Genomic DNA, 15,883 nt, shown 5'->3' on the forward strand with positions numbered 1-15,883 from the left:
ATTGTTTTCTGAACGAAAACTGAATCAAAAAAAAAAAAAAAAATAAAGGATTAATAACAAAATACCAATACCAGATTGTGCATATTTATACATGGGTATGCGCAAAAATGATTCGAATTTTTGATCGATCGATCAGTATGTAAACAGTGGTGGTGAAGAAGAAGAAGAAGAAGAAGAAAATACATTAGCCCTATACAGACAGTTTTTATACAACAAGAAGAGTAAGAAAAAAAAAAAAAGTAGTAATTCGATCGAAGATTACCCCCTTCCGGGATAAGATACAGTGGCCCGTAGGGTGCTCGATCCTGTTTTCGTATATAAATCTTTCGGACAACTCACTTCCCCGCACCAGTAATTTCAATCGTGAAATCATCGATTCCTTTTATTCGCGCCGATATCACTCCGAAACGCGACAATATCGCCTGCTCGCCGGTAATGACGCACGTCCAATGCTTCTTGAGGATAATTTATAGCGGCGCGCAATTACCGTCGTCCCCCTCCCTCCCCTCCTTTGGCCGACTTAAAAAAGGTAAATGAACGGGTGAGCACGACCAGGAGGAGGGAGAGAAGGGGAAGAGGGAGGCGGTGGGCAATACCGTGCATACTAAATATCTCATTAGTTAACTTGAAGGTGGATTCGCAAATTATTGTTATTAGTATAACGTTAAGTGGAAGCGGTAATAAATACGGGAGAAGGGAGGCAGATAGACAGAACCGTTTATCTAAATTGTTTATCGAGCAAATTATTTTCGAAGGTGGAAAAATTACATGACACCGAGGTCGCGTTTCCGTTTCTTTTCTCTTCGATTATGATGAAAAAAAATATCACGTTCCCTATGTGCGATAAGAATACGAGTTTGAGGAATAATAAAGTATAAATAATAATGTGTTGAGTTAATTGGTGCATGACGCGTGGAATGGTTGTTTCTAAAGTTTTGAATATTATTTACGAGACTATGCAAATTGAAATTTTTATGAAACAATCGTATCAATTTTCGTATATCACGTGCATTTTCTATATTTTTGTATATTTAAATTTTTTATAAATACATAAACATCTGCAATCTATTTACATGATGAAAGTTATGTCGTATAAAATTTATACGACATATATATATAATAATATTAAAAAATCGCTGATGAATCAACGATTAAAACATTTATACAATTTTCTTGTAGAAATTGCCATAAAAGTTACTAAAGAATGTACATAAAAAAGAGATTTGAAAGAGATATCGTCCATCCATTATTTTTTATGAAGATGAATAAATTGCGAGAACTATATTCTAAAATCATATGTATTATAAATATGATATATGATCCTTAAAAAAAAAAAAAAAGAAAAAAAAAACATGAAGCAATGTTTCTTATACATTATAATTTGTAATTTCGAGAAAAAATTTCATTCGAGAGAAGAAAAATTTCATACGATGTGCATCAATCTAGGTATCTGAATCGACGAGCTATGCAAAAACAAAACGATATCGATTCTTAGATAAGTCCTAGAAGACCAACCTCCTCGAAGAACAGAGGAGCTCGGGGCGGTTATCAAAAGGCCGCGAGACGTCCAAAGGAAGAGAATCCAGGATCTCCGTTGAAATAGAACGAGGAACAGGATGACGAACGCGATAATCTAAATTAAAAAAGCTAGACATCGGATTAAAGGATCGAAACGCGGAGAGACCGCGACACCCCGGGCGTGCAACGGGATGAAGTTGTTTCTCCGTTGATTAAATTTGCATCGCAACAAAGTTGTCCCCACCGAACCCCATTTTTCCCGCCGATCCTTCACGAGCAAATCGAGTTCAAATTACACACGCGGAACGTTGTATTGGAAAAGTAACTAACTAAGTAGTACGTCGAAATCGTATGATGGATCTAAACGTCGCGATCGAATCTGATAAGCATCTGAAACTTGGAACGGTAAAAGATTGGATAAGTGCACACAGATGATCAACTGAGTAAAAGGTATTCATCCTCGCCGCTGCGCGAAGGATGGACTTCTTCTCGACGTATCACGAGAATCGAATAATATATCTATTTTGCACAAAGACGACGATTTTTCTACGTATGTTTGGCATATTTTGATTAAAATATATAAATGCAATAAATATTGGACAGAATATTCGAAAATCTGGATTTAAGTTAGCGCTTAATTAATAATAATAACAGTATTTAAAGATTGAAATTTAACCTCGATATAATTCGACCAAAGCTCAGAGTTATCTTCGTAGTTTATTGGTGTACGTAGAAAAGAACTGGAGTGAGAGGAAAAGAAAACAAAAATATTAAAATAAAACTTCATCAATATTTATGCAACGTTTCCTCCTAATCGAGATTAAATTTCAATTCCACTATGGGATTTCGGAATAGTTATTCAACATTTACCGTACGTAAGTTAGCAATAGAGAAATAGTGGAAGAGAACGTGGTTGGAAGTTGTAACGATGATAACCGCGAATATCGAATTGACCGGGGGGCGTCCACGGGGTTGAAGCCAATTGACACACGGTAGAGTGGGGTGACCTCGAGGGTGAAGAGGATTGCAAGCTCAGAGCGCTTACGGGAAACGCTGGCGGCTGTTGGAGAGCGGCGGCGGAAAGAGGGATAAGGCTGACGTCGAGATAGCCGCAGGTGGTGGGGATACGAGTGGTGGGGAAAGTAGCGCGAACGCGGTGACGCCGGCAAAGACACTTCAGTTCTGTTAAAGCTACGGTGACGTGTGGGTCGTGCTCGGTTTACATATCGAAAGAAAACACGTGAACTGTGACCACGTGGATCTGTGCGTGACAATCTATTGCGCGATACCTGCACCGTGTGGGTTCAAGTGTTGAGTTTACTTTTTTTTGGTGAGCAGTCGGGAAGATTTTTTTTTTCGGGACCTCGTGGACGCGAGAACAACCGTCAACCTGGAGCCCACGTGTCAAAAACGGTGAGTGATAAAATGTTTATTTTTATTTAATATTGAATATCGTGAAATCGATAGTGCAAATGTTTAGTGGAATTTTTATAATATTTTTGAGAATGTAATTCGTTGTAGAAACGTTAAATTCTTCGTGAAATTATTTAAAAAAAGGCTCAAGAAGATTTTTATGATTTTTGAACGATTTTTTCTGTGCATATAATTATTGCATATAATTGCATATAATGCATTAATATGCATAAATAATTGCGGTAATTTTCGAGATATTTGCAAAAAAAAATTGCTATACTATTATATAGAATTTTTCTTAAATATAAATCGTTACTTATTCTCTGTTATATGTAAACATATAATGTCAAGCAATTAAGACGTATAACGAAAATGAATAAAAAATTCAATCAAAAATTATATTGGATACAAATCACGATTTCGATACAAACATAACATATTTTGTTTCGTTCGAAAATATATATCTCGAAAATTAAATCAATCGAGCGACAATTATATGCATTTTTGAAAAAATTGTTCAAAAATTGGTGAAAAAGTTCTTTTTTTAAATAATTATCGTGAAATTCTTTATTGTTCAAAAGTTGAAAACTGAATTTTTGATACTTGTATAATTTTTAATCATTATGAATAATATTATTATCATTTATTATATTCCAAATAAAAATAATAAACATAAGTAGTGAAAAGTATCGTGGTATATACAAAAAAAGAATAGAAAAATCCATAAATATATTTCATGCTCCGTTTTTTCTTATATTTTTCTTCAGAAGTTAAAATAATAAATCATTTCACGCAAGCATTTCAAAGTTTAAAATATTCTAACATTGTTCCAACAATATTAAATTTACAATTTCGTTATCGTAACATTAATATTTGATTTAAAAAAAAAAAGAAAGAGAGAGAGAAAGAGACTCTAAATATTAAATTCCATAGAGCAATTGGAGATCTAAAACAATCTTCGTATCACGTGATTTATCTAATCAATCGTTTTACTTTCGCGCTGACTGCATGGCAATTAACTATCTAGCGAATTTACCGCTTAGACATAGTTAGCAGATAACGCACGACATGCCTCTCTCCTCATCAGCCACTAATTTAAACCTCTCGTCTAATGCTAAACCCGTCTTTAGTGAAATTTTATGCAGGCCGTATGCAGCTTTCTACAGTCGCAACCTTCCCTCGTTCTTTACAATTGACATAAAACGATAGAATGTACAATTAATATGTACATGTCGATACTCAAATTGGAGAAAAAAGCAAAAGTTTCCTATTTTTCGAAATAGTCATCTTCATCTCTATTTTTCTTTTCCAATATCATTTTTAATCTTTAATTCGCGAAATCTTGCGATTAGATTGCGATAAACGTTTATGCAAATTCGATACGTTATTAATAATATTATATACAATTAGAATGTAAATCAAGATTTTTTTTTTCGAACACGATAAAGATCATTTTATATTATTTTATTGTGTTTTCTAATTTATTCACAAATATTCACAATTTATCCACGATAAATTAACAAATCAATACCCGAAAACATAAATCCATCCACCAATTAAGCGTCTTGATATCCGTCAAATGTCAATATCTTCGTGATTCAAATTTAAATAAATCGATCACGCATCGAGCGATGACGAGTAAGCATTTATCTCGTTGATCACGATTAACCTCGTGATTAACCTATTGGTTCGTCGTTCAACGTATATGAGCATATATTACTTCATCGAAAAATATTTAAGGAAACGTGAAAAAAAAAAAACGGAAATGTTAACACGATCTCTCCATGACTTTAAAAAGAAATAAAAGAAACGACGGGTTAGCAATGTTCGAACGGTCAGAAGCGATAGGATGGCAGAACACCGAAGGCACAATGAAATTGCTCAATTGTAACCTGCATTCCGGCGTCATCGAACAATGCTTGCGATCAATTATGCATCTAGCGTTCTCCAACGGTGACATATTGTGTCGCATGGAATCCGCTTTCGAGAGCTAATGCAAGAAGTAACTCGATATACGTTGCATAAACCCTCGATCGTTTCATTCCATTTCGTGGATTATCAATGGTTAACAAGAAATGATATAAGAAGATTGGGAAGTTGAAATTGCATAGGCTTTGAACACTTGGCTGTGTACGGTTTTGTGTGTAATCAAACACGATGTTCCCTTGGAGATTAAACAAGAAGATTATTGAGCGTTTTAATAATTATTTTGAAGATATTGTCATAATTCTTCTAATATTTTAATTATTTCTGATACGAATGAAATACAGGTGATTATATATAAATGAAAAACAGAAAAATTCGTGACGAATATTTATTATTAAAAATGAATTAAAAAAATTTTTTGAGTTGGAAATTTGTTATTCTTATTTTAATAAATTTCTCTTGCTATTTTAATGACATAAAAAAATCCGTGATTTGCATCCAGACTTTGTCAATTAACGAATCGATAAACATTCGTCTTTCCTCTCTCCCCTGCATTCAACGTGAATAATTATTTTCAATGAAAGAAGGGAAAAGAGGAAGCAAAGAGGAACCAAAAAGCAAAGAAGAAAATAAAAAAAGCTCGAAAGTGTTTCGTGATTTCGAGGAAAATTTACGAGAACCAGCTCGACAACGAGCTTTTAAATTTTCTCGCGTGTCAGAGTTTTATAGCGGAGCCGATCGTACCGTATCGGGCAAGATTCCAAGCTCTCTGGAAGCGACGAACTATGGAAGAAACGTTCCAGTTCGTTAAGACGTTCCCTGCTATCTGAAATAATTACCGGCCTGTCATCCGGAGGGATCCGTGGCAATCCGTGACAAAACGAGATAACGGTTCAACCCGCAACACGGTTGTAGGAAACGCGTTCCTCCATGGTGCATGAAAATGACAAAATGACGGTGTGCACGACATTTATCTTCCTTCGTATATGTATAGTTTTTTTTATTTATTTTTCCGTTTCTCTAAACCTTTGGAAATTTTGAAACTCTGATAGTGGGGGAGGAGGAGGAGTCAAAATGCAATGAACGAGAATTTCATATAAAAAATTGAAATATACGAAATCAAAGTTCCCTTTATTTTGTTCACTGTTTAAAATTCCGGAACTCGTGCGAGGATTGGCAAAATGCAATGAACGAGGACATTCTTCGATAAAGGAGGTTGCAACGAGTTGACGAGTTGTACGTGTGTTATCCTCCTCGATCCATTTAATATCGTTAATAACGAAGCCACGAGGACTGTTACCATGAAATTTGTTCGTTTTAACCGTTCCACGCGATCGATCCGGCTGATAGATCGATCAGGGTGTATCGGGGCTCTTTCCTACGAAGATCCGGTTAGCCCCGTGGCGAGACTCGCATCAGTCACGAGTCTGACAATCGCGATATCGAGTAACTTTCAATTACGACCGATCCGTGACGCTTTGACGTTCTGTGTATTCTGCGCTAGAGAGAGATTCGAGAATCGATGGCCTCCGTGCACCTCCGGTTTAATTAGCGAATGGCTGTGTCGTAAAATTATTTTCGATTTCCATTTTTTTTTTTTCCTTTCTTCTTTCTTTTCTCTTGTATATATTCCTTCTGTTTATAAGCGTTCGAACATTCTGTTTGATTTATAATAGGTTTTAATAATAGTAGTTAAATTTTTATGAAAGTACAAGACGGCGATGGGCTGACGATGGCTCCAACTCGTGTTTATCATCGTCTTATATATACTCGATAGACTAAAAAATTATTATGCACTAAAGAAAGTAGTGTCTACTGGTATGTTATGTAAATTCATTCGATTCCTCGAGTGCCATGTTTAACGTTGTAATGAAAAATCCATTGATGGGTGTAATGGCATTAAGAGAATCTTTATTAGTTTAGAAGAATTTGTGTTTCCTATATATTATATAATCTTATTTGCAAATAAATTGATAGTTTTATTTTCGCAATCAACCATCATTTCAACAATTTCGAATCTCGATTTCGAACCATTCAAACCCCTTTTCATTTAAAGTCTAAAAAATTTTTCTTAACTACGTCTCTCTTCTAATATCATCCCTCGAAATGAATCGTCGTCTCGTATACACTTGAACGAAATCCACTTGATATCTTACTCCAAAAAAAGAAAAAAGAAAAAAAAGCGACGATATCGACCGATAACAAAAACTGCAATAACAATCTCTCTCTCTCTCTCTCTCTCTCTCTCTCTCTCTCTCTCTCTCTCTTTCTCTCTTCACGAAATTCAACGTGTTTCACCGTTCGAAACACGTATATATACATACATATATACATCTATTCCGCGACATCTCGTTCCTCGATCGAGGAACGCAGCAGCGAGAACGCTTTCAAACTTTTGAAACCGGTTACCGTTGCCGCGCCACCATGCATCCCGGCCGACGTTGGCAAAAGGAAGGGTGGTAGGTGGTGGTGAAGGGAGCCGTAGGTGGAGAAGGAAGGAGGGAGGAAAGGAGGGGTGCGGCGGCGGCAGCAGCGTTTCAGAGAACGGACGTGGAAGGGATGTGGACTCTGTGGAAATTGTGCTGGGGTAGGAAAACCGGAGGGGGGTTGGAAACTGACCCGAGGGATCGCCCCGGGCTTAGACGAGCTCTGCAGTTGCCGTAATTAGAACCGAGCGCCCTGGGCGGCTGGCCGACGGCTGACGAGTCTCCTGCGGACTGAAATTATTCATGAACCTGGCTCCCACCCACGGCAAAATTTTCCCGTAAATATTTTCCCTTGTCAGATATGTGTGTGTGTGTGTGTGTGTATGCGAACGGAAGCTTTCGAATTCGATGAGAGAGAGAGAGAAAGAGATGTGATCGTGTTTATGCAGAAAGGACATTATTCCTTTTTTCTTTTTTCTTTCTTTGGGATGGACCTGTGTCCGCCTTTGTACAAATGGAAATTTTCGAGGCTGTGCACGAGGATTTTATTTTATTCGATGAAGCGTTTCGTAGGCTTTCTCAAGATTTTATTTATTTATTATTTTTTTTTTTTTTTTGTAAAAATTCTCTTTTCGAGATATGGAGAATGAAGCGTTTAAACGAGTGGACGTTTGAAATTTTCGAGTTTTATGAAGCTGTGGATACTGTTTTTACTGTTTTATTTAATGGCGCTTTTTGAGCTTTGGGTAACGAGATATGAAAATATTTATATGTACGTTAGGATTTATTTTTGTAAAATTTGGAATTCTAATAATCGGAGTAATGTAAAATAACGATATCGATTTCACGAAAAAATTTTTATTTTACATTAGGAATTATTTAATTCGCGATAATCCAAGTTATTCATTTAACTTTAAGTGGAACAATTATTCTTAACTTTTGGATCGAGAAATTCTCTTAAGATTCACTATTTTTAACCCATAATTTTTAACGTTATTTATCTTAATATAATTGCATCGTATATTAATTCATAATCCTACTAATCGTTCCACCGTGATAAAATTATTCTCTATGGAGAATTGCAAATTATTCGAATGTTTACGAAAACGAAGATTGGAATTCAAGAAAAATTAGGAAAAATCGTTATAGAGAAGAGGAAAGGGGAAACGTTTGGCTATTATAATCGAGGAGAGATTTTAATCAAATTCGATCATCATTTAGATTTTATGATCCAGCCAAATCAAACAGATTTTAATGAAACTTTCGATGGTGTCTCATTTAATGGGTTCGAGAACACGATATTGATTAATCGTTGAAAACGATAAGGCTGAATTAAAATAATCGTAATAAATTACTGTGGTCCGTGGAATTACAGTAGTCGATGCACTCGATCTCGATACATCCATTGATCCATCTTCTCCCGGACGAGGAAGATCGAAGTACACGTAACGCAGATTGCAGAACAGAAAGTCGGATTACAAAATACCTGCATGTAACATCTAGCAACGCATAGACATCGGCCGATCATCAAAGCAATAAAATCAAGACCGCCGACTGCGCGGTATTCCTCTTGCATTTTATCGAATCGATTAATTACAACGATCGCTTCTATCCAACTGTTCCCACATCCATCGATCTTCTCCAAATTGTATCTCCCTGTCCGTTTGAAGAGCACGATCGTTCGCCAACTGCGCTTCTCGGGATCCTCGTTGACGGATACATCTTCGGATCGTGAGAATGTTTGAGATATAGACGCGATACACGTGTCAGATTTGCCGATAAGTTTCCGTTTATGCATTCCGTGCACATGAACATTCAAGTGAATTGAAACGCGAGTAAAGTGGAAAAATATTTGTTATAAATAAAGAGATGGAATATTGAAATGTTAGTAGAGAAATGAAAGTAAAGATTAATAAGCTTCTAACGATCTAAAATCTAAAAGTCCAAATTGCGTCATTGGAATTCTCCTCGAATTTTTTTCTAAAATTTAATATCACAAATTGTTATTTAAAGTAATTGAAACTACATTTTACAAGCTAATTTTGGAAAATTTTTTTTATTCACTATTCAATAGCATTCGATTATCATATTAATGAATACAAGATTTAATGTTAAAGCAATAAATCTACGGAATCATCTGTAAGAACATAAATAAACACTTTTAAATTTTAAAAAAAATCTTAAAAATCGATTACAAAGCATAATAGGATGACATTCACGAGTGAAAAGAAAAAAGAATCGCAAGAAATTTATGCATATTTTCATCCAATTGGCAAAGTGGTATCACGATACACAGAATCGCAAAGATATTTCTTCGCGCGAAGTCTCTAAACGTAAAGTGATAAAGCGATAAAACGATAAAGCGACGCCAAGTTCTTCTCACGACAAAATTCCTTTATGCAAAATCCTTAATCCCCAACGACAAAGCAACACGCGTGTAAGTAGAATCATCTCACGTGAATACCGTGGATACCGCGTGAACATAGATTTTCTTAAGAAAATAACTCTTTACGCAAACTCCATAACTCTACAAAATAACGTGCGTGTAAGTAGAATGTAAGAGAATCGTAGAGACGCAAAGTTGTGAGAAAATGACTGCGCAAATACTATAACTCACAACGTAATAAAGTAATATGTAGAATCTAGAATGCAAAATAATATGAAAATTTTTATTTACGCAATATCCGTAATTTTCTGTAATAAAAAAAAAAAAAAGAAGAAGAAGAAAAACGCTTGTACGTTGCATCAATCACTTGAATTTCATGATGAAATTTCTTAACGATAAAGCAGTGATATATAGAAACTTAAGAAAATTCATTCACGCAAAATAATAACATCTTCAATAGTTGATTTTCAAAATCGATAATGTAAATCTTTTCACGTGAATTTCTTTACATAAAAGAAATCCTTTTACACGAAAACCTGCAATTAAAGTATACATTTTATATATTTTATATAGAATCGTTTACCTGTATATAAAAATCACGAAGAAAAGAAAATCTTTCATAAAGGAAATACGTATTAAATTTCCAATAAATTAACGCATACACTACCATAGATAAAATCACGAATATTTTCAAAATATAATTTTCACAAAATCCTTAACATAAAGTATATTCGTTATATATATATAACAAATTACACAACTTCATATCTAAATTTGTACAACAAACTGTATCAAAAAATTATTGAATATTAAGAAACGTATAACAATTTTCATATTACACAATACGCGAATACGCAAAAGAAAGAACGTACACCATTCAATCTACCTTATTGTTTCAACAATAATATACCATTAAAAAACTTTAAATTTTGTATTCCATACATATTGTACCATTGTGCCAACGGAAAAGCAATGGAAAAGCAATGGATAATGGCGCGCAACATCGGATAGAGAAGTGTCGACACGAAATTAAGGAAGCAAGGAGAGGTAAGAAAGAATGAAACTGCAAGATACGAGCGCAGCTGGTCAATCGCGGCGCGTGTTGCAAGAGGCATGGTGTTGCATGAAATTCCAATCTCGGCCGCGGCTCGACAACTCGCCAACGTCTCGGTCAGAGTTTCCGTCTCGTAGGGTAAGTAGGTGAGCATAAGTGGTGGGAATAGGCGAGGATGAAATGGAGCAAGACACGCATTGGCGCGTGTCGGGAGTGCCTTCTCGGCCTGTTACGTGGGCCTCTATGAATACTTGGTGTCCAAGTAACGACGGCGTGCAACCTCGTCGTAGGTAGATATGCATGTACAGGGTGATCTTGATTAAACCGATGATGTCAATATACGTACGATTGCAATTGTGTTTGTGCATATATGTGTATGTGGTATTTGTCGATTAGAAATCGATGGCCATGCTAGTTGTAATGAAATAATTAAGATCATCCTTTTATACATAGTAAGATGTAAATGATATGATCCATCGTTTTTGATGATTTCTTTTTTTTAATAATATTAATTTAAGAGGATTTGAAAGATGAATGAGTTTAAAAGTTTCTCTATTGTTGCAAAATTGAAATTAGATATTACATTGAAATAGTTATTTAGTTGATAGAAAATGTGACTGATACCGAGCCTCCTCGAATTAATATTCAATCGATTATTCAAGTAAATCGATTATTCAAGTAGAACGTATTGAATGTGAAAAAAAACTTGAAATTATATGCAGTATAATAATGTTAAATATTCAATACACAAAGCAATATATTATTAAAAAGACAAAAGGACAATACATTATATAGCAACATGTTTCAAAAACTTGCCAAACTGTTTATCAACTTTCCCGTTTGATTTAATTTTTAGAATTTCCTTTCCTTAAATTTTTGAATACTTTGTACAATATATTTATATTAGCCATCAGTACGTGGCGATACAACACGAGCACGAAGCTCGACTTGAAAGATTCTTCTCGTGTCCTCCTGTCACTCGCGATTTTGAATTAATAAAAAAATCGAGTGAATTTATTCGAGGATAAAAGGAGATTGGCTCGCGACAAGCGTTTAGAAGGCACCGTTTTTGTTGGCACGCGAGCAAGAAATCCTCCCGTGGCAGAATTATATCCGATTCTGGCGATAAAATTCGTTAAACGATCGGCGTTCGAGAGAAAACGTGTTCTCCGCGTGTATCGTATTCGATCGATTTTTTAAGGATGCACTCGCGAAACACGTTGCATATTGGAGATATAATTGAGCGATAATAGGATCGTTTTTTGCTGGTGGTAATAATTCCAACTGGTCTCGATAATTTATGCTCATTAGATAGAGAATAGCGATCATTCCTTGATTGGAAAATATCGAATAATGAATAACGTCCGCTTCGTTATATAATCCGATGTAGACGATTTGATAAGTTTAAATTTAGAGCTTCTTCGATAACTGAATTTTTTACCTCGTCAAAAGAAATATATGTATTTATAATCGACTAAAAAAGAAAAAAGAGGATAAAAATGCGTCGCATACGAGATTGAGGATCAATAGTGAAACATCTTTGAATTTATCGAAGATCGAAACTTTACACAATACGCGTAATTGGGATCCTTAAAACGTGTAATCGATCGTTCGAGCACGGACAGACTACACATTGGGTACACATAGACATTCGGTTTTTTATGTTAACTGAAACGCTCGCCGAAAGATTTACATCGCGGTCGGTCGACAACACATGTGCACATATGTTACACGCTCCTCGCGATCAATGAAAAATATAAAAGCTCGCGTGGAATTTATTCGCCGATAAAGGGGATACTCCGTAGGCGAAGCGGGCAGTTAAGTTTTTCGGGGAAAAATTACAAGGCGGGGATAAATTATCCACGGTGCCTGATAGAGTTGACGCGATTAAACTTATCCGCGAAAGTGTCGTAAATCACAGGAAACGCGTAGGATGGTGTGGTGGCAAATGTGACGAACGTTTAGAGCTTTCTATGCACGTTGTCGCCGTTTCTTCGGAATTGGAAGAAAATTAACGTTGTTTGGAATGATAAAATTGATAATGGATCGTCAATGTGCCAATATATCGATTAACATTAATTAAAAATTGAAACTACCAATCTGTAACTTTTACCACACATGTATGTATAAAATGCTGTCGTGAAAATAATTACAAAAAAAATCCATAGTTAATCAATTTAACTCGATTTAATAATCCTACGTATTAAATTAAATTATCTATTTATAAAAAAAGAATAAGAACGTTTCTTTTCGGTAAACTAATTTCAATCATAAATAATATTAGACAATAAAAAAGTAACTAGCAATGAAACTAGAAATAAGTCACTAGTTTAATCCTTCTCGTATTATTTCGTAAACATTTTGTGCATTTTGCATTTCGAAAAAAGATATTTAGCTAGGAACGTGTTCATATCCATCCTAATAGAAGAACGATAGTGGTTACCTTTCCATGATGTATCGCGGCTTAATTGAACCTCCTCTAAACGAGAATTAAGCGACAAGCGCTGGCGTGTGCTCTGAAAGGATGAGAGAGACTACGTGCCAGGCCGTGGCATCGATAAATTTCAGACTACCTACATATATATATACATATATAAATGTTCGTGGTAACTACGAGCGCAAGCCAAACCGGTCGGCACGCGCTTCGACCATCCGCTATCGAAGCACACGGTGCATGCACCAAAGAAAGGAGCCACTCTCCTCGTTCGTTCCCTTCTTTCGCCTTCTTTTCTTTTTTCCCTCCTTTTTTTTCCCTTTCCTTTTTCCTTCTTTTATCTCGTGCCCACCTTTCTGCCCTCCGCGTCAACCTTTTTCTTCGCCTTTTCTTTTTTTCTTTTTTTTTTTTTTCCTTTATTCGCGCAACCGTACACGGGATAATCGACGGGGCAATGAATACACGAACGCCTCTTCGTTTCTTTCGCGTTACACCTTCGGTGACATTACCTCCTTCTTTCGTGTTCAACTTTTTGCCACGTCTTCCTTTCACGGTCCGCGTCGCCGTTGACATTTTGAATTTGCCGCCTCTTTCGTGCGTGACGCATTCGCGGATGCACGTGCGTTTCTTTTTTTTTCTTTCTTTTTTTTCAGCGAAAATTTAGTTGGAAAAATTTGCGTTCCTTACGATCGAGGTGGAAAAATAACGTACGATTGAAAGGGAATAATTCTATTTCGATTATTAAGAATCACCGTTTAAAACGAGTAGTGAAGAATTGCACTCAGAAATTTTATCGTAATTCTTACAGGTTACAAGTGGCCAAAAAATTGAAGTAATCATTACGTTGAACTTCCCCGCTCATCAACGAAAATTGCTTTTACCCGATTACCTTTTCTAAAGAAACGTTTATAATCCAACGTGATCGTCGTCGTTTTACAACCTTCCCCTCAAACCCCTCGCGATCATACTTTACACGCGACACCTTCCCATCCACTTCTTCTCCTCTCCACTTCTCTTCCACTTCTCCCTCCCTCGTCCTTCCTCCCTTCTTCATCTTCATTACATCACATCCTTTCTGACGTGCTCACGATGAACTAAGAAGGCTTCATCTATCTAGCTGGAAACACCGACGCTTATTAAACTTCGTAATAACTGCCATTCCATCACCGATCTTCAATCAACGAATCCAACGAGTTACCCGCAAACTGGCGGATGTAGGTCAGCGCGAAAGCTCGGTAACAGGAAGCTCTGTCAGTCAAGGTCTTGGATGAACGGATCCTGATGAGTTGGTGATCGTAAAAAAACGCGATAAGGAATCGATGGACGAAACAATCCTCGTTGGATGCTCTCTAGAGAAACCAAGCTTAAGTAGAAATTTTCTATTCGATTCTTCAAATATTATATTTTTAGATGCAATTATGGATTTTTTTAGGTTGAAGTTTTTTAGTATTTCTTTCGATGATAATTGGCTCTGGATTTTTTAAAGAACGTGCATTTGTTATCGAGGAGAAAATTTAATTTTATTTCTGAAGACTTTCTATCCTTATGTTAATATTCAATCTTATGCAAGATATTATAATCTTAAGATATATATTTTTACAAGATTTTCAGCAGCGGTCAACTGATTTCAATAATTTTCTGATAATAAAATTATATACAATTTAAAATGAAAATTAAAAATTTTAAATATTGTCTTAAGGAATGCAATTAAAGAATGCATAAATATCCGTGTATTGACATAAGAGTTTAAAGAATCGAAATTACATAATTATATTCCATGAATATATGAATATTGTATACAGACTTGTATAAGCCTCTAACAAATGTATAATTCAGAATTTATTTGCACGAATTTATTTCTATCGGATGAATCATCCTAATGCATAAACAGATCACGTTCCACCTGTTTTTTACATTTTTATTAAAAAACAAAACTGCAAGTTGTAAATGTCATCCAAATGTAAAAATTTATATGCATCACAAATCGGTAGAAAATTGTCATTCGATCCGTATAAACCTCGTTCTCCAATCATTCAAGTTGGCAAAACGCGAGTCATCGACATCCCATCATCGTTATCGGATTAAACGCTGGAATAATTTTGTTTTTACTTTTTCTCTTTGATAAAAACCACTTTATTTAAGATAAACTCTTGTCCCAGATCCGCTATAGCATCGAAAATTCATTTATCAAGTTAAAAAGAATCCATTTTCTTCTTCTATCCTCGAGAATCCGTAGATTTCGATCGATACTCGATTAATCGAACTCACGATTTATTCTCGTTCCATCACGCGATAATTTCAACGTGAACGAGGAACAGAAGCGAGAAACGTTCGTAAAAACGTAAATCGCAGTCGTTTTCACGCGTCGCTGATCCACGTAGAAAACGTAAAATACAAACAATTCAATCGTGTCGTTCTACTTAAAAGAACAGAATTCAAAAGAAAAAAATTCAATGACATTTTGCGAAAAAAATCAAGTTTTTCGATATTCTATTTTCTAAATGTTTATCGATCTTGAAAATGAAAATATTAATTAAATAATAATAATACGAATTTTTAATGAAACATGTAAGATCTAACAAGATTAAGAATAACGATTGAAAAAATGTATATATTCATTCAGAAATTTAGAAAACAATCGTAACAGTTGAAAACAACAATAATTAAAGATTGCAGTTTTAATAAAAGATAGGATATATTTGATAATTGCAAAGTAATCCCAAATT

General features: G+C 35.3%; 1 protein-coding gene across 1 annotated transcript in view; it reads left to right on the forward strand.

The window, feature by feature from the left end:
- Positions 1-2,737: 2,737 nt before the first annotated feature.
- The window catches only part of LOC122716601 (BTB/POZ domain-containing protein kctd15-like), a 40,158-nt gene continuing 27,012 nt past the window's right edge, over positions 2,738-15,883 (forward strand). Inside the window, exon 1 of the mRNA XM_043939849.1 lies at positions 2,738-2,931. The gene's annotated coding sequence lies outside the window, so the exon portion shown is untranslated. The remainder of the gene's footprint in view (positions 2,932-15,883) is intronic.

This window comes from Apis laboriosa, unplaced genomic scaffold (assembly GCF_014066325.1).
Source record: "Apis laboriosa isolate Shangri-la unplaced genomic scaffold, ASM1406632v1 scaffold47_cov149, whole genome shotgun sequence".
Taxonomy (NCBI): Eukaryota; Metazoa; Arthropoda; class Insecta; order Hymenoptera; family Apidae; genus Apis; species Apis laboriosa.